Source organism: Lepidochelys kempii, chromosome 24 (assembly GCF_965140265.1).
Source record: "Lepidochelys kempii isolate rLepKem1 chromosome 24, rLepKem1.hap2, whole genome shotgun sequence".
In the NCBI taxonomy this organism is placed as follows: Eukaryota; Metazoa; Chordata; order Testudines; family Cheloniidae; genus Lepidochelys; species Lepidochelys kempii.
The window spans coordinates 17,667,578-17,692,397 of record NC_133279.1 but is presented as its reverse complement, the minus strand read 5'-3'; the positions used below and the strand labels follow the sequence as shown (position 1 = coordinate 17,692,397).

Sequence of the window (24,820 nt, the reverse complement as noted above, 5' to 3'; positions counted from 1 at the left end):
GCCCCGGCCTGGCATCCTCCCCTTCTGCTCCGTGCCGGGCTGCAGTGCACCTCCCTTCAGCAGCCACGGGCTGCTGCTTCTCTTTGGGGGAGATTGCGGATTCCTTTTGTGCATTGGCTGAATAAAGCGAGTTGTGGGGAAAGTACCCCCCTAGCTCCTTATCCCCTGACCGTCCTGTACCACCCCCCCACCCCTATCTGTGCACAAGTGATGCTGGCAGGAAGAGAACCCGGGAGTCCTGACTCCCAGTACCCCTCCCTGTAACCCACCAGACCCCACTCCCTTCTGAAAGCCAGGGATAGAGCCCAGGAGTCCTGGCTCCCAAGCCCCCTGCTCTAACCACTGGACCCCTCTCCCCTTGCAGGGCCAGGGAATGGAACCCAGGAGTCCTACCTAGACCCCCTCCCCAAAGGCAAGGCCCGTGGCCTGTGGAAAGGCACCGGCTGGCTGAGCTCCCCTGGGGAAGGAGGGCTGTGGGAAGGAGAGGCCGTGGCTCACCCAGCTGTCCAGGCGGGTGGGAACGCCCTGGAGGGGAGAAATGTCCTTCTAGGTTGATTTTGCAGGGCTCAGTTCGTCCCGCTCTCTCTGGAGCGGCTCCACTGGGTGTGCCGGGCTCAGGGAAGGTGTCAGGAAACAGGGCAGATCCCCCCAACCGGTGGTGCTCTCATAGAATCATAGAATCATAGAATCATAGAATATCAGGGTTGGAAGGGACCCCAGAAGGTCATCTAGTCCAACCCCCTGCTCAAAGCAGGACCAATTCCCAGTTAAATCATCCCAGCCAGGGCTTTGTCAAGCCTGACCTTAAAAACCTCTAAGGAAGGAGATTCTACCACCTCCCTAGGTAACGCATTCCAGTGTTTCACCACCCTCTTAGTGAAAAAGTTTTTCCTAATATCCAATCTAAACCTCTGTGAACTCCTGGATCGCTGCCCCCGTCTTTTCAGGTGTCCCCAGACGGTCCCCAGGGATCCCAGCTTTGCATTCGGTTCCGGTCCGTGTAACGGTCTAGCCAGCCCAGAGAGGCAGGGTTTCCTCAATCCATCCATACAGCTTCTTCTCCCAGAGAACAAGGTGGCAGGGCCCCCACCCACGTGGGCTGTGCCTTCGATTGGGGGAGGGAGGAACGCGGCGGTCAGCACACGCGATGGCCCCTGCCTTTGGGGTCAGCACTTTTCTGGTGCTAAAGTTCTTCGTTAGCATCCCTACGCCATTCTCAAGGTTCCTTCTCCACTCTGAACTCTAGGGTACAGATGTGGGGACCTGCATGAAAACCTCCTAAGCTTACCTTCACCAGCTTAGGTTAAAACTTCCCCAAGGTACAAATTAATTTTACCCTTTCCCTTGGATTTCTACTGCCACCACCAAACTTTATCTGTGTTTACTGGGAAACGTAGTTTGGACACGTCTTTCCCCAAAAACCTCCCAACCCTTGCACCCCACTTCCTGGGGAAGGTTTGGTAAAAATCCTCACCAGTTTGCATAGGTGACCACAGACCCAAACCCTTGGATCTTAGAAAGATGAAAAAGCATTAAGTTTTCTTACAAGAAGACTTTTAATAGAAGTAAAGGAATCACCTCTGTAAAATCAGGATGGTAGATACCTTACAGAGTAATTACATTCAAAACATAGAGATTCCCTCTAGGCAAAACCTTAAGTTACAAAAAAGACACACAGACGGGAATAGTCATTCTATTCATCACAGTTCTTTTGTCAGCCAATTAAAGAAATCATAATCTAACATATACCTAGCTAGATTACTTACTAAAAGTACGAAGACTCCATTCCTTTTCTATCCCCGGCAAAAGCAGCATACAGACAGACACAGACCCTTTGTTTTTCTCCCTCCTCCCAGCTTTTGAAAGTATCTTGTCTCCTCATTGGTCGTTTTGGTCAGATGCCAGCGAGGTTACCGTTAGCTTCTTAACCCTTTACAGGTGAGAGGATTTTTCCTCTGGCCAGGAGGGATTTTAAAGGGGTTTACCCTTCCCTTTATATTTATGACACGTCCCCCAAATCTCAGCTAGGGTGAAATGGTGGCTAGGATTTCTTCCTGGAGCTCTAGGAAAAACAGAGTTAATAAGACACATGCACCTCTAAATATACTACCAAGTACATAAAGACTAACAATCTTTTCCACATCTCAAGGACGGTTTTAACCAGTTGATTGTGGGAAACTTTCACGGGAGAGTGCATCAGCCACTTTGTGAGAAGCTCCTGAGATGTGTTGGATGTCGAAATCAAAATCTTGGAGAGCTAAACTCCACCGAAGAAGTGTTTTGTTATTTCCCGTAGCGGTATGAAGCCACTGTAGTGCAGCATGGTCGGTTTGCAGGTGGAAACGCCGTCCCCAAACGTATGGGCGTAGCTTTTCCAGGACGTAGACAATGGCGAAACATTCTTTTTCACTGACTGACCAGTTGCTTTCCCTCTCAGACAGTTTTTTGCTGAGAAACACTACAGGGTGGAATTCTTGATCCGGTCCTTTCTGCATTAAAACTGCTCCCACACCACGCTCGGACGCATCTCTGGTTACTAGGAAGGGTTTGTCAAAGTCTGGGGCCCTTAGTACAGGGTCAGACATGAGTGTCGCTTTAAGCTGGTTAAAGGCCTCCTGACACTTTTTGGTCCACTGAACGGCATTTGGCTGTTTCTTTTTGGTTAGGTCTCTCAGTGGGGTGGTGATTTGGCTGTATTGCGGTACAAATCGTCTGTAATAACCGGCCAAGCCTAAGCAGGATTGAACCTGTTTCTTTGTCTTTGGGACAGGCCACTTTTGGATAGTATTCGCTTTGATCTGTAGGGGGCTGACAGTTCCTTGACCCACCTGGTGTCCAAGGTAAGTCACTCTGTTTAGGCCTTTTTGACACTTCTTAACCTTAACAGTTAGTCCTGCCTCCCTTATGCGCTCAAGGACTTTTTGTAGATGTTCCAGGTGTTCTGCCCAGGAATCTGAAAATACTGCCTCATCGTCAAGGTAGGCGACTGCATATTCTCCTAATCCCGCTAGGAGACCATCTACAAGTCTTTGGAAGGTGGCGGGTGCATTCCACAGCCCGACAGGGAGGACATTAAATTCATACAGCCCGAGATGTGCGATGAAGGCTGACCTTTCCTTGGCGGATTCATCTAGCGGTACCTGCCAGTATCCCTTGGTTAAGTCCAAGGTAGAGATGAATTGGGCCCGCCCCAGTTTCTCTAATAGTTCATCTGTGCGTGGCATTGGATAGTTGTCTGGGCGAGTTACAGCATTTAGCTTATGGTAGTCCACGCAAAAACGTATCTTCCCATCTGGTTTGGGAACTAGAACCACTGGAGATGCCCATGCACTCTGTAACATATCCTGGGTCTCCCGGTCTATAGCAGTTTTAGCTTGAGGAGACTCCCGGTAAGGTTGGACTTTAATTGGGTGAGCATTACCTGTGTCAATGGAGTGGTATGCCCGTTCAGTCTGTCCTGGGGTGGATGAGAATATCGGCGCATAGCTTGTGCACAGCTCCTGGATCTGCTGTCGCTGCATACGCCCAAGGGTCATGGAGAGGTTCACCTCTTCCACACCACCAGCACTTTTCCCTTCATAGTAGACATCTTCAGGCCACTCAGCGTCCTCTCCTCCCTGGGCTGTAAACTGACAAAGCTTTAATTCTCTGGAATAAAAGGGCTTTAGAGAATTAATATGGTACACCTTAGGCTTCCGGTTGGAGGTGGAGAATGCTATGCGAAAATTAACAGCTCCCAGGCGCTCCTGGACCGTGAATGGCCCTTTCCACGATGCTTCCATTTTATGGGCTTGGAGTGCCTTTAAGACCATGACCTGGTCCCCTACTTTGAAGGAACGCTCTCTGACATGTTTATCATACCAGGCTTTTTGCTCTTTTGGAGCATCCTGTAAGTTTTCTTTAGCAAGGGCTAAAGAGGTTCGGAGGGTGTTTTGTAGGTTGGTTACAAGGTCCAGAATGTTAGTTCCTGGAGAAGGTGTAAATCCCTCCCATTGCTGCTTCACCAACTGTAATGGCTCCTTAACCTCATGGCCATATACAAGTTCAAATCGGGAAAACCCTAAACTGGGATGTGGTACAGCTCTGTAGGCAAAGAGCAACTGCTGCAACACTAGGTCCCAATCATTGGAGTGCCCATTTACGAATTTACGGATCATGGCCCCCAAAGTCCCATTAAACTTCTCCACCATGCTGTTTGTTTGATGGTGGTAAGGAGTGGCAACCAAGTGATTTACCCCATGAGCTTCCCAGAGGTTTTCCATAGTTCCTGCCAGTAAATTAGTCCCTGCACCTGTGAGGATGTCGGAGGGCCAACCTACCCTGGCAAAAATGTCTGCTAGTGCCTGGCACACACTTTTAGCCCTGGGGTTGCTTACAGCTACTGCTTCCAGCCATCGGGTGGCCAAATCCATGAAAGTCAGTCTGTACTGCTTCCCTCTGGGTGTCTTTTTCAGAAAAGGACCCAGAATATCCACAGCTACTCACTGAAATGGAACTTCAATGATGGTGAGTGGTTGGAGAGGGGCTTTGACCTGGTCTTGGGGTTTTCCCACTCTTTGGCATCCTTCACAAGACCGGACATAGGTAGAAACATCCTTGCCCATTCCCTCCCAGTGGAATGACCCCCCAAAACGGTCTTTGGTCCTGTTCACCCCAGCATGGCCACTATGGTGATCGTGGGCTAAGCTCAAGAGCTTGGCCCGGTATTTAGTTGGAACTACCAACTGTCTCTGAGGATGTCAGACTTCCTGGTGTCCACCAGAAAGAGTTTCCTTGTATAAAAGTTCTCTTTCTACAACAAACCTGGATCGATTAGAAGAGCTGAGAGGCGGTGGGTTACTTCATTCTGCCATCCAAGCTCTCTGGAGGCTTTCATCCGCTTCCTGTTCGATCTGGAACTGTTCCCTTGATGCTGGAGACATCAGTTCCTCATTAGATTGTGGACCTATGCTTGGTCCCTCTGGAAGCGATGTAGGGGATGGGGCTGTTTCCGTTGACTGTGAACCGCTCTCCGCTGGGACACTATGTTGAGGTTCAGGCTCCTGCTGAGCCTCTTATGTAGGGTTAAGGGCTGCTGCCGGTTCAGGTTCGGTGGGGCCCTCTGGTGTTGAGGTTGCAAGTACTGGATTCAGTGCTGGCAATGGGTCTGGTGCTGGTTGTTCTTCTGGTTCCAGTTCTGGGACTGGTTCTGTCTGGGTCTCTGGGACTGGATCCACTACTGCTGTTGCAGACATTGGCCTGGGGTCCGGGTCCATCACCTCTGACCGGGTCCTGATAGAAGTTTCCTGAACAGAGCTAGGCCTCACGGCTTGTTTAGCCTGGCTGCGGGTGACCATTCCCACCCTCTTGGCCCGCTTCATATGATTGGCCAAGTCTTCCCCCAACAGCATGGGGATGGGATAATCATCATCGACTGCAATAGTCCACGTTCCTGACCAGCCCTTGTACTGGACAGGCAACTTGGCTGTAGGCAAATTGAAAGAGTTGGACTTGAAGGGTTGAATCGTCACTTGGATCTCTGGGTTGATTAAATTGGGGTCCACTAAGGAAGCATGGATAGCTGACACTTGTGCTCCGGTGTCCCTCCACGCGGTGACCTTCTTCCCGCCCACACTCACAGTTTTCCTCCACTCCAAGGGTATCTGGGAGGTATCTGGGCCTGCGGATCTTTGGTGTGATTCCGGTGCAATGAACTGTAATCTGTTGGGGTTCTTGGGGCAGTTGGCCTTTACATGCCCCAGATCGTTACATTTAAAACATCGTCCAGCTGACGGGTCACTGGGGTGAGGTGGGTTGCTGGAGAACGGGGTGGTGGGACGATAAAGTGTTTGGAGGGTTCTTTGGGAGGTAGGTGGGGCCTTGGGCAGCCCCCGGAAATAGGGTGTGGTCTGGGGTTGTTCCTTCTGGTCTCCGCTCCAACTGCGACCAGTTTTTTTCTTCTCTACCATCTCCACCCATCTGTCTCCAATCTCTCCTGCCTCGATTACAGTTTTGGGCTTCCCATCTAGGATGTATCTTTCTATTTCCTCAGGAACACCCTCTAATAATTGTTCCATTTGCATTAGGAAGGGCAAATTTGCTGGAGATTCAACACTTGCTCCTGATATCCAGGCATCCCAGTGTTTCACAATGTGGTAGGCATGTTGGGTAAATAACATGTCTGGTTTCCACCTTAGGGCTCTGAACCTCCGACGAGAATGCTTGGGTGTTATCCCCATTCTAACTCTCGCCTTGGATTTAAACAGTTCGTACTTGTTCATGTGTTCTTTAGGCATTTCTGCCACCACCTCAGCTCAGGGTCCACTGAGCTGCGGCCTCAGCTCTACCATGTATTGGTCTGTAGAGATGCTGTACCCAAGCCAGGCCCTTTTGAAGTTTTCTAAGAAAGCCTCGGTATCATCGCCTGCCTTGTAGGTGGGGAACTTTCTGGGATGGGAAGTGGTACCTGGAGAAGGATTGCTAGGGTTTGTTGGTATATTCTGCCTAGTCTTTACCTTCTCCATCTCCAGTTCATGCTTCCTCTTTTTCCTTCTTCTCCTCCACATGCTTCCTCTCTTTTTCCTTCTCCTCCTCCACATACTTCCTTGCCTCCATTACCCTCCTGTGGGCAGCCTCCTGTACCTCCTTCTCCAGCCGCATGAGTTCTATCTGTCTTTCATGTTCCTTTTGTTTTTCCTCAGCCTGAAATTCCAGCGTTTCTTGAGCCGTGGATTCTGTCATCCTACCCTCTCTGTTTTTAACTAACTTTACACCCGAGGTTTGGAAATAAACAAACAAAACTTGGCTGTAAAATTTTGCTGTACTGGAATAGGATACCTATTCTCTGATAGTGATTGTCAGCCTACAGAAAAAGACAATTCCCTTTGTCTCTGCTCTGGCCCCAAATCAAAGCAAAAAACCTCCAACTACTTGGTAACCTGCTTATCAGCAGCCCCAAAGGAAAAAAAATTTCGTGTTCAAATCTGTGCTCCTTCTAAAAAAAAATCAAAATCCTAACCCCCCCCCCCCCCCCGCCACCATGTCAAGGTTGCTTCCCCACTCCGAACTCTAGGGTACAGATGTGGGGACCTGCATGAAAACCTCCTAAGCTTACTTTCACCAGCTTAGGTTAAAACTTCCCCAAGGTACAAATTAATTTTGTCCTTTGCCCCTAGATTTCTACTGCCACCACCAAACTTTAACTGGGTTTACTGGGAAACGTAGTTTGGTCACGTCTTTCCCTCCCAAATCCTCCCAACCCTTGCACCCCACTTCCTGGGGAAGGTTTGGTACAAATCCTCAACAATTTGAATAGGTGACCACAGACCCAAACCCTTGGATCTTAGAACAATGAAAAAGCATTGAGTTTCCTTACAAGAAAACTTTTAATAGAAGTAGAAAAGAATCACCTCTGTAAAATCAGGATGGCAAATACCTTACAGGGGAATTAAATTCAAAACAGAGAGAATCCCTCTAGGCAAAACCTTAAGTTACAAAAAGACACACAGACAGGAATATCCATTCTATTCAGCACAGCTATTTTCTCAGCCATTTAAAGAAATCATAACCTAACACATAACTAGCTAGATTACTTACTAAGTTCTAAGAGTCCATTTCTGTTCTGTCCCCGGCAAAAGCATCACACAGACAGACAAAGACCCTTTGTTTTTCTCCCTCCTCCCAGCTTTTGAAAGTATCTTATCTCCTCATTGGTCATTTTGGTCAGGTGCCAGCGAGGTTACCTTTAGCTTCTTAACCCTTTACAGGTGAGAGGATTTTTCCTCTGGAGAGGAGGGATTATAAAGGAGTTTACCCTTCCCTTTCTATTTATGACAACAGGTGAAAGTGTTTTTCCACGGGGCATGGGGATTTTATAGCTCCGGGGACAGAAAGGTGGTTCCCCTTCCCTTTATATTTATGACAGGTCCTTTCTTATGTTATTCTAAAAATACATAAGTGTCACAGCCACATTGTGACTGACAAATAACTTCCTTTCTCAATTCCACCGTGTAATTATAAGATAACTCCACTGGGATATAAATATTGTTCTTACAGTTCAGTGGATAGTACATAGAGCTGCACAAACAAGTCATTGTGTCAGGAAATTTTAGCTCGTACTGACTTCACTAGTGCTTTATATCTGGCCTGTTGTAAAATGAGGCAAACATCAAGATAAGCTGATGTACCCCATGGAAGACCTATGTGTACCCCTGGAGTACACGGACCCCTGGCTGAGAACCACTGATCTCCACTAACGCACAAGGGAATTGGCCTCAAGACACATTGCATCACCTGATCAGCCAATGTCACATGCAGGGTTGTGAAATCTCCCATCTCCGGGTCCACCAGGATGTCATGGGGCAGCCCCAGCCGATCCCCCAGGGGGCAGGTATTTGCCAACCTGCCGGATAAAACCACAGCCAGATGCTTCCTTGCTGTTCTGCTCACCGCAGCTAACATCCAGGCACCATGTGGGTGGCTCTGCCCCTCTGCCTGCTGTCCGCTCTCCTGGCCACAGGTGAGTCCCATCCATCCCCGGGCAGAGGGAACTGGGTGGTGGGGTCGGGCATTCACTTGGGGAACGTGCTGCTGTCAATGGTGGATTCTGGGGTCAGGATGGAATTAATGGGTAAAACCAGCGAGAGGAAAACCCGGAGTCACATTCCCCTGGCTGAATCGGGGAGAACAGGGATTGGAGCCTGGGACTCCCACAGCCCACGCTAGGGGCCTGGCCAGCGGGTCTGAGTCCCTCTGTCCTTGCTTCTTCTCGTTCCTCCTCCAGCTCTCGCCCAAGCTTGGGGTCATCCCGATGAGGAGCAGCTCCCCCGTCCACATGTCGTCCTGCCTAGAAATGTTCCCCTGCCTGTCAGCGCTGAGATTCCTGCCAGGACTCCTGGCTTCATTCCCCGGGTTTGAAAGGGGAATGCGGGTGCAACGGGTGGGGGCTGGGAGCCAGGACTCCTCAGATCATTCCCCAGCTGTGGAAGAGGGCTGGGGTGTAGTGAGTTTGAGCAGAGATGGCTGCAAATCAGGACTCCCGGGTTCTGTCCGTGGCTCTGAAAGAGGTGTGGGATCTCGTGGGTTAGAGTGGGCTGGGAGTCAGGAGTGAGGACTTCTCGGCTGTCTTCTTGGTTCTAAGCCTGAATTGAACACATCTTTTTTCTACCTCAGTTTCCCTATTTCTTAGATGGGGAGAATATCACTTTGCTACCATCTAGGGACATAGAAGGGGCAGGGGAAGGCGTTCTGAGGTTTAATTGATGTTTCCACATGAAAGCTCTAAAAAAACCAAAGTGGGAAAATCTCTTTCTTTCTTTCTTTCTTTCTTTCTTTCTTAAAACTACCTTACGCTCACGTCATAAATTAAAGGCCCCCACGCTCTGGAGAGGAAAGAGTTGATGCTCCTGGGATCGCTGGCTGGAGGTGCACAGCCATCTATCCAAAGGCTTAACAAGCGTCAATCGTATTCTGAATAAGAGAATTAGCAGGATCAGCCATGAAAAGTGGACTAAAGTCGAGTGTGGCTGAGAGGCAGAGGCCTGGAGCAGAGAGTGACGGCGGGGTGTGTGTGTGTGTGTGAAAGGTTCACCGCAAAGCCAGGCAGAAACCCCTCTTCAGAGCAGCCGAATTCTTGTTTTTCTGTCTACACAGACGTGTGGGGTTTGTTCGCAGGCACAAGCTGCACCCCAGATAGCCACATCAGCACCTGAAAATGTATTCTAGCCACAGACACTCAGGCAGCAAACAGACTTGTCTGCAGCATTGAGTCAGATACAAATGACCAGCTAGCAAGATGCCTTTCCCCATCCGGAGAGTTAAATGGAACTGGACAGAACTGCTGCAAAAGCAGGTGGCATTTCTCCAAGATTTGTCTGCCCACACGTTCACTGAGGAGGCATTGGTGGTAACAACTCCCACAGCGCCACCTCTTGGTTGCTGGTGGTATTTCACCCACGGGCACTGCCTGAGGAGGGGTGTGGAGCTGGGGTTTGTACTGAGAAGGGATTTTTTCCAACCTCCAGGGAGCGCTCTGCAATGCGAGGTGTGTGAGTCTAAAGAGCAATCGTGCTCCGGCTCCCTGCAGCCCTGTGCCCCCTCGGAAGGGACCTGCATCACCGTCGTGGCAGAGTTCAGACTGGGTGAGTGAAAGAAGATTTCTACTAAGTATAGACACCATTGTCCTCCTGAAGCCAGGGGTCGAACCCAGGATTCCTGGCTCCCAGCCCCTCCCCCTACTCTAACCAATAGGCTCCGCTCTTCTCCAGGAGCAGGGACTGCTCAGTCTGGAAAGATAATGTCATAGACAGGGGACGGGATGAGATGGGAATTGCAGTGGGTGGCTGTTGGGCCTGGATCAGAAAGAAGACAGGATTTTATCCGGGTGAGGGGGAAGATGAGATTAGTTGGGCGTGGGGTGGATGGAACAGAAGGGGAGGATGGAGCAGCTGGGGGTCCATTTTGGAGTTCAGAGGTGATGCTCTGTTTCTCTTCCACAGAGGGATTCTCCTTGTCCTACACGGCTAAATCGTGCCTAGAGCCCAAGAACTGTGAGCCTGGCCCCTTCTCGCTGACCTACGCGTACAATGTCACCGTGTGGGCGAACATCGCCTGCTGTGACACTGACGGCTGCAACGCTGGGGCCATCCCAGGTGTGTGTCTGCTGCAAACCTAGAGCCCTGCTCCGGCCACACCCGCCTGGAGAGAACCCAGGAGTCCTGGCTCCCAGCCCCCCTGCTCTAACCACTAGACCCCACTCCCTTCCCTGAGGTGGGATCGAGCCCAGCGTGTAGTGACTCCCCACCCCTGGCTGACTGTGTGTGTCTGACTGTTCTCAGTGCCAACTGTGAGCTCCGTCCCCAACGGCCGGCAGTGCCCGTCATGCTTCAACCTGTGGGGAGGAAACTGTCAGGACAACAAGCTCTTGGCCTGCACCGGAGCCGAGGACCATTGTGTTGAGGAATCTGGGATATTAACACTGGGTAAGTCCTCCAGATGTGGGAGGGGTCTAAACACAGAGCACGAGGTGGAGCCCAGGTGTCCTGGCTTAGTCCCAGGCCCCCTTGCTCTGACCCACTAGACTCCACTCCCCTGGCAGAGTTGCAGAGAGAACCCAGGAGTCCTACTTGCCGAGATGCCAAAGGAGCACTCAAGGAGGATAAAACCACTGCGGGGAAACTAAATGAATTCTGTGCATCGGTCTTCACGGCTGAGGCTGGGGGGGAGATTCCCAAACCGGAACCATTCTGTTTTCATGACAAATCTGAGGAACTGTCCCAGATTGAGGAGTCATTACAGGAGGTTTTGCAACAAATTGATAAATTAAACAGTAATAAGTCACCAGGTCCAGATGGGTTTCGCCCAAGAGATCGGAAGGAACTCAAATGTCAAATTACAGAACGACTTATTGTGGTTTGTAACTTAGCATTTAAATCAGCTTCTGTCCCAACTGGCTGGAGGACGTCTAATGACACGCCAATTTTTAAAAAGGGCTCCAGAGGTGATCCTTTCAACTACAGGCCAATAAGTCTGACTTCAGTACAGGGCAAGCTCATTGAAACTACAGGAAAGAAGAGAATTGTCAGCCACATAGATGAACATAATTTGTTGTGGAAGGATCAACATGGTTTCGGTAAAGGGAAATCACGCCTCACCAATCTACTAGAATTCTCTGAGGGGGTCAACAAGCGTGTGAACAAGGGGAATCCAGTGGATACAGTGTACTTAGATTTTGAGAAAGCCTTTGAAAAGGTCCCTCACCAAAGGCTCTTCAGAAACGTGAGCTGTCATGGGATAAAATCCTCTCATGGCTCAGTAACTTGTTAAAAGATAGGGAAAAACAGGTAGGAAGAAATGGTCAGTTTTCAGAACGGAGAGAGGTAAAAAGTGGGAGTCCCCCAGGGATCTGCACTGGGCCCAGTCCTATTCATAGAATCATAGAATATCAGGGTTGGAAGGGACCTCAGGAGGTCATATAGTCCAACCCCCTGCTCAAAGCAGGACCAATCCCCAATTAAATCATCCCAGCCAGGGCTTTCTCAAGCCTGACCTTAAAACCTTCTAAGGAAGGAGATTCTACCACCTCCCTAGTTAACGCATTCCAGTGTTTCAGCACCCTCCTAGTGAAAAAGTTTTTCCTAATATCCAACCTAAACCTCCCCCACTGCAACTTGAGACCATTACTACTTGTCCTGTCATCTTTTACCACTGAGAATAGTCTAGAACCATCCTCTTTGGAACCACCTCTCAGGTAGTTGAAAGCAGCTATCAAATCCCTCCTCATTCTTCTCTTCTGTAGACTAAACAATCCCAGCTCCCTCAGCCTCTCCTCATAAGTCATGTGCTCCAGACCCCTAATCATTTTTGTTGTCCTTCGCTGGACTCTCTCCAATTTATCCACATCCTTCCTGTAGTGTGGGGCCCAAAACTGGACAAAGTACTCCAGATGAGGCCTCACCAATGTCGAATAGAGGGGGACGATCACGTCCCTCGATCTGTTGGCTATGCCCCTACTTATAAATCCCAAAATGCCATTGGCCTTCTTGGCAACAAGGGCACACTGCTGACTCATATCCAGCTTCTCGTCCACTGTCACCCCTAGGTCCTTTCCCGCAGAACTGCTGCCTAGCCATTCGGTCCCTAGTCTGTAGCTGTGCATTGGGTTCTTCCGTCCTAAGTGCAGGACCCTGCACTTATCCTTATTGAACCTCATCAGATTTCTTTTGGCCCAATCCTCCAATTTGTCTAGGGCCCTCTGTATCCTAACCCTACCTGCCACCGTATCTACCACTCCTCCTAATTTATCTACCACTCCTCCGCAAATTTGCTGAGAGTGCAATCCACACCATCCTCCAGATCATTTATGAAGATATTGAACAAAACTGGCCCCAGGACTGACCCTTGAGGGACTCCACTTGATACCGGCTGCCAACTAGACATGGAGCCATTGATCACTACCTGTTGAGCCCGACAATCTAGCCAACTTTCTATCCACCTTATAGTGCAGTCATCCAGCCCATACTTCTTTAACTTGCTGGCAAGAATACTGTGGGAGACCGTGTCAAAAGCTTTGCTAAAGTCAAGAAACAATACATCCACTGCTTTCCCTTCATCCACAGAACCAGTAATCTCATCATAGAAGGCGATTAGATTAGTCAGGCATGACCTTCCCTTGGCGAATCCATGATGACTGTTCCTGATCACTTTTCTCTCATGTAAGTGCTTCAGGATTGATTCCTTGAGGACCTGCTCCATGATTTTTCCAGGGACTGAGGTGAGGCTGACTGGCCTGTAGTTCCCAGCATCCTCCTTCTTCCCTTTTTTAAAGATGGGCACTACATTAGCCTTTTTCCAGTCATCCGGGACTTCCCCCATTCGCCACGAGTTTTCAAAGATAATGCCAATGGCCCTGCAATCACATCCACCAACTCCTTTAGCACTCTCGGATGCAATGCATCCGGCCCCATGGACTTGTGCATGTCCAGCTTTTCTAAATAGTCCCGAACCACCTCTGTCTCCACAGAGGGCTGGCCACCTATTCCCCATGCTGTGATGCCCAGCGCAGCAGTCTGGGAGCTGACCTTGTTCCTGAAGACAGAGTCAAAAAAGCATTGAGTACATTAGCTATTCACCATATTCCGAAATGTTCTGGAAAAAGGGGTAAATAGTGAGGTGGCAAAATTTGCAGAAGATACAAACCTACTCAAGATAGTTAAGTCCAAAGCTTACTGTGAAGAAGTACTAAAGGGTCTCTCAAAACAGGGTGACTGGGCAACAAAACGGCAGAGGAAATTCAATATTGATAAATGCTAAATAATGCACATGGGCAAACATAATCCCAATTAGACATACACAATGATGGGTCAAATTTACCACTCAAGAAAGATCTTGGAGTCACTATGGATAGTTCTCTGAAATCATCCACTCCATGTGCAGCGGCTGTGAAAACAGCAAACAGAATGCTGGGAATAATTAAGAAAGGGACAGAGAATAGGACAGAAAAAATCGTGTTGCCTCAATATAAATCCATGGGACGCCCACAGCTTGAACACTGAGTGCGGATGTGGTCGCCCTGTCTCCAAAAAGATCTACTGGAATTGGAAAAGCTTCAGAAAAGCCCAACCAAAATGACGAGGGGGATGGAACGGCTGCCATATGAGGAGAGATTAATAAGAGTGGGACTTTTAATCCTGGAAAAGAGATGGCTAAGGGGGGATAGGAAAGAGTTCTGTAAAAGGTTGAAGGGTGTGAAGAAAGTGTTATTACTCTTTCTAACATATGAACTAGGAGCCACCAAATGAAATGAACGGGCAGCAGGTTTAAAAAAACAAAAGGAAGCACTGCTTCACACAACGCACAGTCAACCTGTGGAAGTCATTGCCGGGAAATCTTGTGAAGGCGAAGGGTTCAAACAGGAACTAGAGAAGTTCCTGGAGGACAGGTCCATCTGTGGCTATAGCCAGGATGGGCAGTGATGGTGGCCCTAGCCTCTGTTTGCCAGGAGCTGGGAATGGGCGACAGGGGATGGATCACTGGATGGTTCCCTGTTCTGTTCATTCCCTCTGGGGCACCTGGCATTGGCCAGAGGATACTGGGCTAGATGGACCTTTGGGGTGACCCAGGGGGGCCGTTCCTCTGTTATGTTCTCACGTTGTTCCAGCCCCCTGCTCTGAGCACTAGACCCCAGTCTGCCTGCAGAGCCGGGTGCAGTCCTGCTGGGAGGGGAGTGTGTGAGAGACCTCATGGGGGTTGGGGGGGGGATGTGGGAGCCTCTGATCATGTCTGTCTCCCCCCGTACAGGTGACATCACCGTGATAAAGATTGCGGCTGGATGTGGCTCGCCTGGCGCCTGCGTGAAGAGAGTGGGGGTGAAGAAATACTCCCAGGGCATGGTGGAGATGTTGATCTGGGCCGAGTGCTACCCAGCTCCCAGGGCCGGTGGAGGCATCGGGGAGCCCTGAGTCCCGGACTAGCATCCTTCCCTTCTGCTGCGTGCCGGGCTGCAGTGCACCTCCCTTCAGCAGCCACTGGCTGCTGCTTCTCTTTGGGGGAGATTGCGGGTTCCTTTTGTGCATTGGTTGAATAAAGCGAGTTGTGGGGAAAGTACCCCCCATGATCTCTGATCTTCCCTGGGGAAGGAGGGCTGTGGGAAGGAGAGGCCGTGGCTCACCCAGCTGTCCTGGCGGGCGGGAACGCCCTGGAGGGGAGAAATGTCCTTCTAGGTTGATTTTGCAGGGCTCAGTTCGTCCCGCTCTCTGGAGCGGCTCCACTGGGAGTGCCGGGCTCAGGGAAGGTGTCAGGAAACAGGGCAGATCCCCCCAACCGGTGGTGCTCTGTGAGCAGATTTCACCCAGCGTGAACTCCTGGATCGCTGCCCCCGTCTGACCCCGGAGTCACAGCCAGTCCCCTCAGATACTCTCAGACAAGCCGGACTTTGTGAGGAAAGGTCACGTACACCCCAAACCAGCCCACCCAGGTTGTTCCCAGCCCCAGGAGACCGGTCACTTACCCCAGAGCCACGGGACCCCAGATCCTCCACTAAAGGCAACCCTGGCAGCCAGGTCTGTAGGAAACTCGCTAAAGGTTCGTGAGCTAAGGAAAGGAAATGAGGGTCACAAGGGGTTAAAGGCGGTAAAATTCATGCCCAGATGAGTCGCATTCTGTAATTCCAAACGGTGGCGGTGATGGAAGAACCTGCCATTCTCCCAAGTCTTTTCAGGTGCCCCCAGACGGTCTCCGGGGATCCCTGCTTTGCATCTGGTTCTGGTCCCTGTAAGAGTCCAGCCAGCCCAGCGAGGCAGGATCCTTCCCTGAATCCATCCTTACAGCTTCTTCTCCCAGAGAACAAGCTGGCAGGGCCCCCACCCACGTGGGCTTTGCCTTCGATGAGGGAGGGAGGAACGCGGCAGTCAGCACACACGATGGCCCCTGCCTTTGGACTCAGCACTTTCCTGGTGCGAAAGTTCCTCCTTAGCATCCCTCCACCGTCTCTGCTGGGTCAGTGAGTCCCAGGGCTGTGCTCAGGGTGAATGGTTGTTACTCCGCGAAAACAGCAGACGGGGAAGGGAAAACCATACCACGGCCCATTGGTTTTCATGAAATTGAAACTCCAAACACACTGTTCTACCTTCGCCATGCCTTTGATCTCGGCCAGGGGCTCTCGACCTTTCCAGACCGCTGTACCCATTGTGGCAGTCTGATGTGTCTTGCATAGCCCAAGTTTCCCCTCACTTAAAGCTACTTGCTTCCAAAACCAGACATGGAGTCTAAATTAGCTGTTCCCAGTCAAGAAAGAGATCTTGGAGTCACAGTGGATAGTTCACAGTACGCAGTGCATGTCAAAAAAGAGAACAGAATGTTGGGAATCATTAAGAAAGGGAGAGATAATGAGACAGTAAATGTCATATTGCCCCTATATAAATCCATGCTACTCCCATTCTTGAAAACTGTGTGGAGATGTGGTCACCTCAGCGTATAAAAGAGATATCGGAATTGGAAAATCATAGAATCATAGAATCATAGAATATCAGGATTGGAAGGGACCCCAGAAGGTCATCTAGTCCAACCCCCTTCTTGAAGCAGGACCAATTCCCAGTTAAATCATCCCAGCCAGGGCTTTGTCAAGCCTGACCTTAAAAACCTCTAAGGAAGGAGATTCTACCACCTCCCTAGGTAACGCATTCCAGTGTTTCACCACCCTCTTAGTGAAAAAGTTTTTCCTAATATCCAATCTAAACCTCCCCCACTGCAACTTGAGACCATTACTCCTCGTTCTGTCATCTGCTACCATTGAGAACAGTCTAGAGCCATCCTCTTTGGAACCCCCTTTCAGGTAGTTGAAAGCAGCTGTCAAATTCCCCCTCATTCTTCTCTTCTGCAGGCTAAACAATCCCAGCTCCCTCAGCCTCTCCTCATAAGTCATGTGTTCCAGACCCCAAATAATTTTTGTTGCCCTTCGCTGGACTCTCTCCAATTTATCCACATCCTTCTTGTAGTGTGGGGCCCAAAACTGGACACAGTACTCCAGATGACACCTCACCAATGTCGAATAGAGGGGAACGATCACGTCCCTCGATCTGCTCGCTATGCCCCTACTTATACATCCCAAAATGCCATTGGCCTTCTTGGCAACAAGGGCACACTGCTGACTCATATCCAGCTTCTCATCCACTGTTACCCCTAGGTCCTTTTCCGCAGAACTGCTGCCTAGCCATTCGGTCCGTAGTCTGTAGCTGTGCATTGGGTTCCTCCGTCCTAAGTGCAGGACCCTGCACTTATCCTTATTGAACCTCATCAGATTTCTTTTGGCCCAATCCTCCAATTTGTCTAGGTCCCTCTGTATCCTATCCCTCCCCTCCAGCGTATCTACCACTCCTCCCAGTTTAGTATCATCCGCAAATTTGCTGAGGGTGCAATCCACACCATCCTCCAGATCATTTATGAAGATATTGAACAAAACCGGCCCCAGGACCAACCCCTGGGGCACTCCACTTGATACCGGCTGCCAACTAGACATGGAGCCATAGATCACTACCCGTTGAGCCCGACAATCTAGCCAACTTTCTACCCACCTTATAGTGCATTCATCCAGCCCATACTTCCTTAACTTGCTGACAAGAATACTGTGGGAGACCGTGTCAAAAGCTTTGCTAAAGTCAAGAAACAATACATCCACTGTATTCAGAAAAGATTCAGAAAAGGGTCATAAAATTATTAGGGGGATGGAACAGCTCCGTGAGGAGAGATTCATAAGAGTGGGACTTTTCAGCTTGGAAAAGAGACGGACAAGGGTGGATAGGAGAGAGGTCTAGAAAATCATGAGTGGTGTGGAGAAAGTAGATAAGGAAGTGTTATTTACTCCTTCTCATAACACAAGAACTAGGGGCCACCAAATGAAATTAAGAGGCAGTAGGTTTAAAAAAACAAAGGGAAGTGTTTTTTCACATAATGCACCATCAACCTGTGGAACTCCTTGCCAGAGGAATGTGCAAATTCCAAAAGTAAACTGGGTTCAAAAAAGAGCTAGATAAATTCATGGAGGATAGGGCCATCAATGGCTATTAGCCAGGCTGGGTAGGGATGGTGTCCTTAGCCTCTGTTTGCCAGAAGCTGTGAATGGATGACAGGGGATGGAACACTTGATGTTTGATTACCTGTTCTGTTCATTCCCTCTGGGCACCTGGCATTGGCCACTGTCGGAAGACAGGATACTGGGTTAGATGGACCTTTGGTCTGACCCAGTGTGGCCCTGTCAGGGTTCCTTCCCGACTCTGAACTCGAGGGTACAGATGTGGGGACCCGCAGGAAAGACCCCCTCAGCTTATTCTTACCAGCTTAGGTTAAAAACTTCCCCAAGGTACAAACTTTGCCTTGTCCTTGAACCGTACGCTGCCACCACCAAGCGTCTTACACAAAGACCAGGGAAAGAGCCCACTTGGATATGTCTTCCCCCAAAATATCACCCCAAGTCCTGGGGAAGGCTTGATAAGAATCCTCCCCAATTTGTACAAGTGAACACAGACCCAAACCCTTGGATCTTCAGAACAATGAAAAAGCAAACAGGTTCTTAAAAGAAGAATTTGAATGAAAGAAAAGGTGAAAGAATCACCCCTGTAAAATCAGGATGGTAAATACCTTCCAGGGTAATCAAATTGGGTGCATTGGGTTCTTCCATCCTGAGTGCAGGACCCTGCACTTATCCTTATTGAACCTCATCAGATTTCTTTTGGTCCAATCCTCCAATTTGTCCAGGTCCCTCTGTATCCTATCCCTGCCCTCCAGCGTATCTACCATTCCTCCCAGTTTAGTATCATCAGCAAATTTGCTGAGAGTGCAATCCACACCATCCTCCAGATCATTTATGAAGATATTGAACAAAACCGGCCCCAGGGGCACTCCACTTGACACCGGCTGCCAACTAGACATGGAGCCATTGATCACTACCCTTTGAGCCCGACAATCTAGCCAACTTTCTACCCACCTTATATTGCATTCATCCAGCCCTTACTTCTTTAACTTGCTGACAAGAATACTGTGGGAGACCGTGCCAAAAGCTTTGCTAAAGTCAAGAAACAATACATCCACTGCTTTCCCTTCATCCACAGAACCAGTAATCGCATCATAGAAGGCGATTAGATTAGTCAGGCATGACCTTCCCTTGGTGAATCCGTGCTGACTGTTCCTGATGACTTTCCTCTCATGTAAGTGTTTCAGGATTGATTCTTTGAGGAGCTGCTCCATGATTTTTCTGGGGACTGAGGTGAGGCTGACTAGCCTGTAGTTCCCAGGATCCTCCTTCTTCCCTTTTTTAAAGATTGGCACTACATTAGCCTTTTTCCAGTCATCCGGGACTTCCCCGGTTCGCCACGAGTTTTCAAAGATAATGGCCAATGGCTCTGCAATCACAGCCGCCAATTCCTTCAGCACTCTCGGATGCAACTTGTCCGGCCCCATGGACTTGTGCACGTCCAGCTTTTCTAAATAGTCCCTAACCACCTCTATCTCCACAGAGGGCTGGCCATCTACTCCCCATGCTGTGATGCCCAGCGCAGCAGTCTGGGAGCTGACCTTGTTCGTGAAGACAGAGGCAAAAAAAGCATTGAGTACATTAGCTTTTTCCACATCCTCTGTCACTAGGTTGCCTCCCTCATTCATTAAGGGGCCCACACTTTCCTTGGCTTTCTTCTTGTTGCCAACATACCTGAAGAAACCCTTCTTGTTACTCTTGACATCTCTGGCTAGCTGCAGCTCCAGGTGCGATTTGGCCCTCCTGATTTCATTCCTACATGCCCGAGCAATATTTTTATACTCATCCCTGGTCATATGTCCAACCTTCCACTTCTTGTAAGCTTCTTTTTTATGTTTAAGATCCGCTAGGATTTCACCATTAAGCCAAGCTGGTCGCCTGCCATACTTACTATTCTTTCGACACATCAGGATGGTTTGTCCCTGTAACCTCAACAGGGATTCCTTGAAATACAGCCAGCTCTCCTGGACTCCTTTCCCCTTCATGTTAGTCCCCCAGGGGATCCTACCCATCCGTTCCCTGAGGGAGTCGAAGTCTGCTTTCCTGAAGTCCAGGGTCCGTATCCTGCTGCTTACCTTTCTTCCCTGTGTCAGGATCCTGAACTCAACCAACTCATGGTCACTACCTCCCAGATTCCCATCCACTTTTGCTTCCCCCACTAATTCTTCCCGGTTTGTGAGCAGCAGGTCAAGAAAAGCGCCCCCCCTAGTTGGCTCCTCTAGCACTTGCACCAGGAAATTGTCCCCTACGCTTTCCAAAAACTTCCTGGATTGTCTGTGCACCGCTGTATTGCTCTCCCAGCAGATATCAGGAAAATTAAAGTCACCCATGAGAACCAGGGCATGCGATTTAGTAGCTTCTGCAAGCTGCCGGAAGAAAGCCTCATCCACCTCATCCCCCTGGTCCGGTGGTCTATAGCAGACTCCCACCACTACATCACTCTTGTTGCTCACACTTCTAAACTTAATCCAGAGACACTCAGGTTTTTCTGCAGTTTCGTACCGGAGTTCTGAGCAGTCATACTGCTCCCTTCCATACAGTGCTACTCCCCCACCTTTTCTACCCTGCCTGTCCTTCCTGAACAATTTATAACCGTCCATGACAGTACTCCAGTCATGTGAGTTATCCCACCAAGTCTCTGTTATTCCAATCACGTCATAATTCCTTGAAATCACCAGGACCTCCAGTTCTCCCTGCTTGTTTCCAAGGCTTTGTGCATTCGTATATAAGCACTTGAGATAAGCTGCTGATCGCCCCTCATTCTCAGTATGAGGCAGAAGCCCTCCCCTCACAGACATTCCTGCCTGTGCTTCCTCCCGGTATCCCGCTTTCCCACTTACCTCAGGGCTTTGGTCTCCTTCCCCCGGTGAACCAAATTTAAAGCCCTCCTCACTAGGTTAGCCAGGCTGCTCGCAAAGATACTCTTCCCTCTCTTCGTAAGGTGGAGCCCGTCTCTGCCCAGCACTCCTCCTTCATGGAACACCATCCCATGGTCAAAGAATCCAAAGCCTTCTCTCCGACACCACCTGCGTAGCCATTCGTTGACTTCCACGATTCGATGGTCCCGAACCAGGCCTTTTCCTTCCACGGGGAGGATGGACGAGAACACCACTTGCGCCTCAAATTCCTTTATCCTTCTTCCCAGAGCCACGTAGTCCGTAGTGATCTGCTCAAGGTCATTCTTGGCAGTATCATTGGTGCCCACATGGAGAAGCAGGAAGGGGTAGCGATCCGAGGGCTTGATGAGTCTCGGCAGTCTCTACGTCACATTGCAAATCTTAGCCCCCAGCAAGCAGCAGACTTCTCAGTTTTCCCGGTCAGGGCGGCAGAGAGATGACTCAGACCCCCGGAGTAGAGAGTCCCCGACCACCACCACCCGCCAAGCTTAGGTTAAAACTTCCCCAAGGTAGAAATTAATTTTACCCTTTGCCCTTGGATTTCCACTGCCACCAACAAACTTTATCTGTGTTTACTGGGGAACGTAGCTTGGACACGTCTTTCCCCCCAAATCCTGCAAACAGTTTTCTTACAAGAAGACTTTTAATAGAAGTAAAGGAATCACCTCTGTAGAATCAGGATGGTAGATACCTTACAGAGTAATTACATTAAAAACATAGAGATTCCCTCTAGGCAAAACCTTAAGTTCCAAAAAAGACACACAGACAGGAATAGTCATTCTATTCATCACAATTCTTTTCTCAGCCAATTAAAGAAATCGTAATCTAACATATACCTAGCTAGATTACTTACAAAAAGTACGAAGACTCCATTCCTTTTCTATCCCCGGCAAAAGCAGCATATAGACAGACCCAGACCCTTTGTTTTTCTCCCTCCTGCCAGCTTTTGAAAGTATCTTGTCTCCTCATTGGTCGTTTTGGTCAGGTGCCAGCGAGGTTACCTTTAGCTTCTTAACCCTTTACAGGTGAGAGGAATTTTCCTCTGGCCAGGAGAGATTTTAAAGGGGTTTACCCTTCCCTTTATATTTATGACACACCCCCCAAATCTCAGCTGGGTGAAACGCTGGCTGGGATTTCTTCCTGGAGCTCTAGGAAAAACAGAGTTAATAAGACACATGCACCTCTAAATATACTACCAAGTACATAAAGACTAACAATCTTTTCCACATCTCAAGGACGATTTTAACCAGTTGATTGTGGGAAACTTTCATGGGAGAGTGCATCAGCCACTTTGTGAGAAGCTCCTGAGATGTGTTGGATGTCGAAATCAAAATCTTGGAGAGCTAAACTCCACCGAAGAAGTGTTTTGTTATTTCCCGTAGCGGTATGAAGCCACTGTAGTGCAGCATGGTCGGTTTGCAGGTGGAAACGCCGTCCCCAAACGTATGGGCGTAGCTTTTCCAGGACGTAGACAATGGCGAAACATTCTTTTTCACTGACTGACCAGTTGCTTTCCCTCTCAGACAGTTTTTTGCTGAGAAACACTACAGGGTGGAATTCTTGATCCGGTCCTTTCTGTATTAAAACTGCTCCCACACCACGCTCGGACGCATCTGTGGTTACGAGGAACGGTTTGTCAAAGTCTGGGGCCCTTAGTACAGGGTCAGACATGAGTGTCGCTTTAAGCTGGTGAAAGGCCTCCTGACACTTTTTGGTCCACTGAACAGCCTTTGGCTGTTTCTTTTTGGTTAGGTCTCTCAGTGGGGCGGCGATTTGGTACAAATCGTCTGTAATAACCAGCCAAGCCTAAGAAGGATTGAACCTGTTTCTTTGACTTTGGGACAGGCCACTTTTGGATCGCATCCACTTTGGCTTGTAGGGCGCTGACAGTTCCTTGACCCACCTGGTGTCCAAGGTAAGTCACTCTGTTTAGGCCTATTTGACACTTCTTGACCTTAACAGTTAGTCCTGCCTCCCTTATGCGCTCAAGGATTTTTGTAGATGTTCCAGGTGTTCTGCCCAGGAATCTGAAAATATGGCCACATCGTCAAGGTAGGCGACTGCATATTCTCCTAATCCCGCTAGGAGACCATCTACAAGTCTTTGGAAGGTGGCGGGTGCATTCCGCAGCCCGAAAGGGAGGACATTAAATTCATACAGCCCGAGATGTGCGATGAAGGCTGACCTTTCCTTGGCGGATTCATCTAGCGGTACCTGCCAGTATCCCTTGGTTAAGTCCAAGGTAGAGATGAATTGGGCCCGCCCCAGTTCATCTGTGCGTGGCATTGGATAGTTTTCTGGGTGAGTTACAGCATTCAGCTTATGGTAGTCCATGCAAAAACGTATCTTCCCATCTGGTTTGGGAACTAGAACCACTGGAGATGCCCATGCACTCTGTAACATATCCTGGATCTCCCGGTCTATAGCAGTTTTAGCTTGAGGATACACCCGGTAAGGTTGGACTTTAATTGGGTGAGCATTACCTGTGTCAATGGAGTGGTATGCCCGTTCAGTCAGTCCTGGGGTGGATGAGATCGTCGGCGCATAGCTTGTGCACAGCTCCTTGGTCTGCTGTCACTGCATACGCCCAAGGGTCATGGAGAGGTTCACCTCTTCCACACCACAAACAGTTTTCCCTTTGTAATAGAAACCTTCAGGCCACTCAGCGTCGTCTCCTCCCTGGGCTGGAAACTGACAAACCTTTAATTCTCTGGAAAAAAGGGCTTTAAAGAATTAATATGGTACACCTTAGGCTTTTGGTTGGAGGTGGGGAATGCTATGAGGTAATTAACAGCTCCCAGGAGCTCCTGGACCATGAATGGGCCTTCCCACGATGCTTCCATTTTATGGGCCTGGAGCGCCTTTAAGACCATGACCTGGTCCCCTACTTTGAAGGAACGCTCTCTGGCATGTTTATCATACCAGGCTTTTTGCTCTTTTGGAGCATCCTGTAAGTTTTCTTTAGCAAGGGCTAAAGAGGTTCGGAGGGTGTTTTGTAGGTTGGTTACAAAGTCCAGAATGTTAGTTCCTGGAGAAGGTGTAAATCCCTCCCATTGCTGCTTCACCAACTGTAATGGCCCCTTAACCTCACGGCCATATACAAGTTCAAATGGGGAAAACCCTAAACTGGGATGTGGTACAGCTCTGTAGGCAAAGAGCAACTGCTGCAACACTAGGTCCCGATCGTTGGAGTGCTCATTTACGAATTTACGTATCATGGCCCCCAAAGACCCATTAAACTTCTCCACCATGCCGTTTGTTTGATGGTGGTAAGGAGTGGCAACCAAATGATTTACCCCATGAGCTTCCAAGAGGTTTTCCATAGTTCCTGCCAGGAAATTAGTCCCTGCAGCTGTGAGGATGTCGGAGGGCCAACCTACCCTAGCAAAAATGTCTGCTAGTGCCTGGCACACACTTTTAGCCCTGGGGTTGCTTAGAGCTCCTGCTTCCGGCCATCGGGTGGCAAAATCCATGAAAGTCAGTCAGTACTGCTTCCCTCTGGATCTCAGAAAAGGACCCAGAATATCCACAGCTACTCACTGAAATGGAACTTCAATGATGGGGAGTGGTTGGAGAGGGGCTTTGACCTGGTCTTGGGGTTTTCCCACTCTTTGGCATCCTTCACAAGACCGGACATAGGTAGAAACATCCTTGCCCATTCCCTCCCAGTGGAATGGCCCCCCAAAAACGGTCTTTGGTCCTGTTCAGCCCAGCATGGCCGCTAGGGTGATCTTGGGCTAAGCTCAAGAGCTTGGCCCGGTATTTAGTTGGAACTACCAACTGTCTCTGAGGATGCCAGTCTTCCTGGTGTCCACCAGAGGAGTTTCTTTGTATAAAAGTCCTCTTTCTACAACAAACCTGGATCGATTAGAAGAGCTGAGAGGCGGTGCGTTGCTCCGTGCCGCTATCCAAGCTCTCTGGA

General features: G+C 49.4%; 1 pseudogene; it reads left to right on the top strand.

The window, feature by feature from the left end:
• The first annotated feature begins 8,403 nt into the window (after positions 1-8,403).
• Positions 8,404-14,936, top strand: LOC140902795 (phospholipase A2 inhibitor and Ly6/PLAUR domain-containing protein-like; annotated as a pseudogene).
• Positions 14,937-24,820: the final 9,884 nt, after the last annotated feature.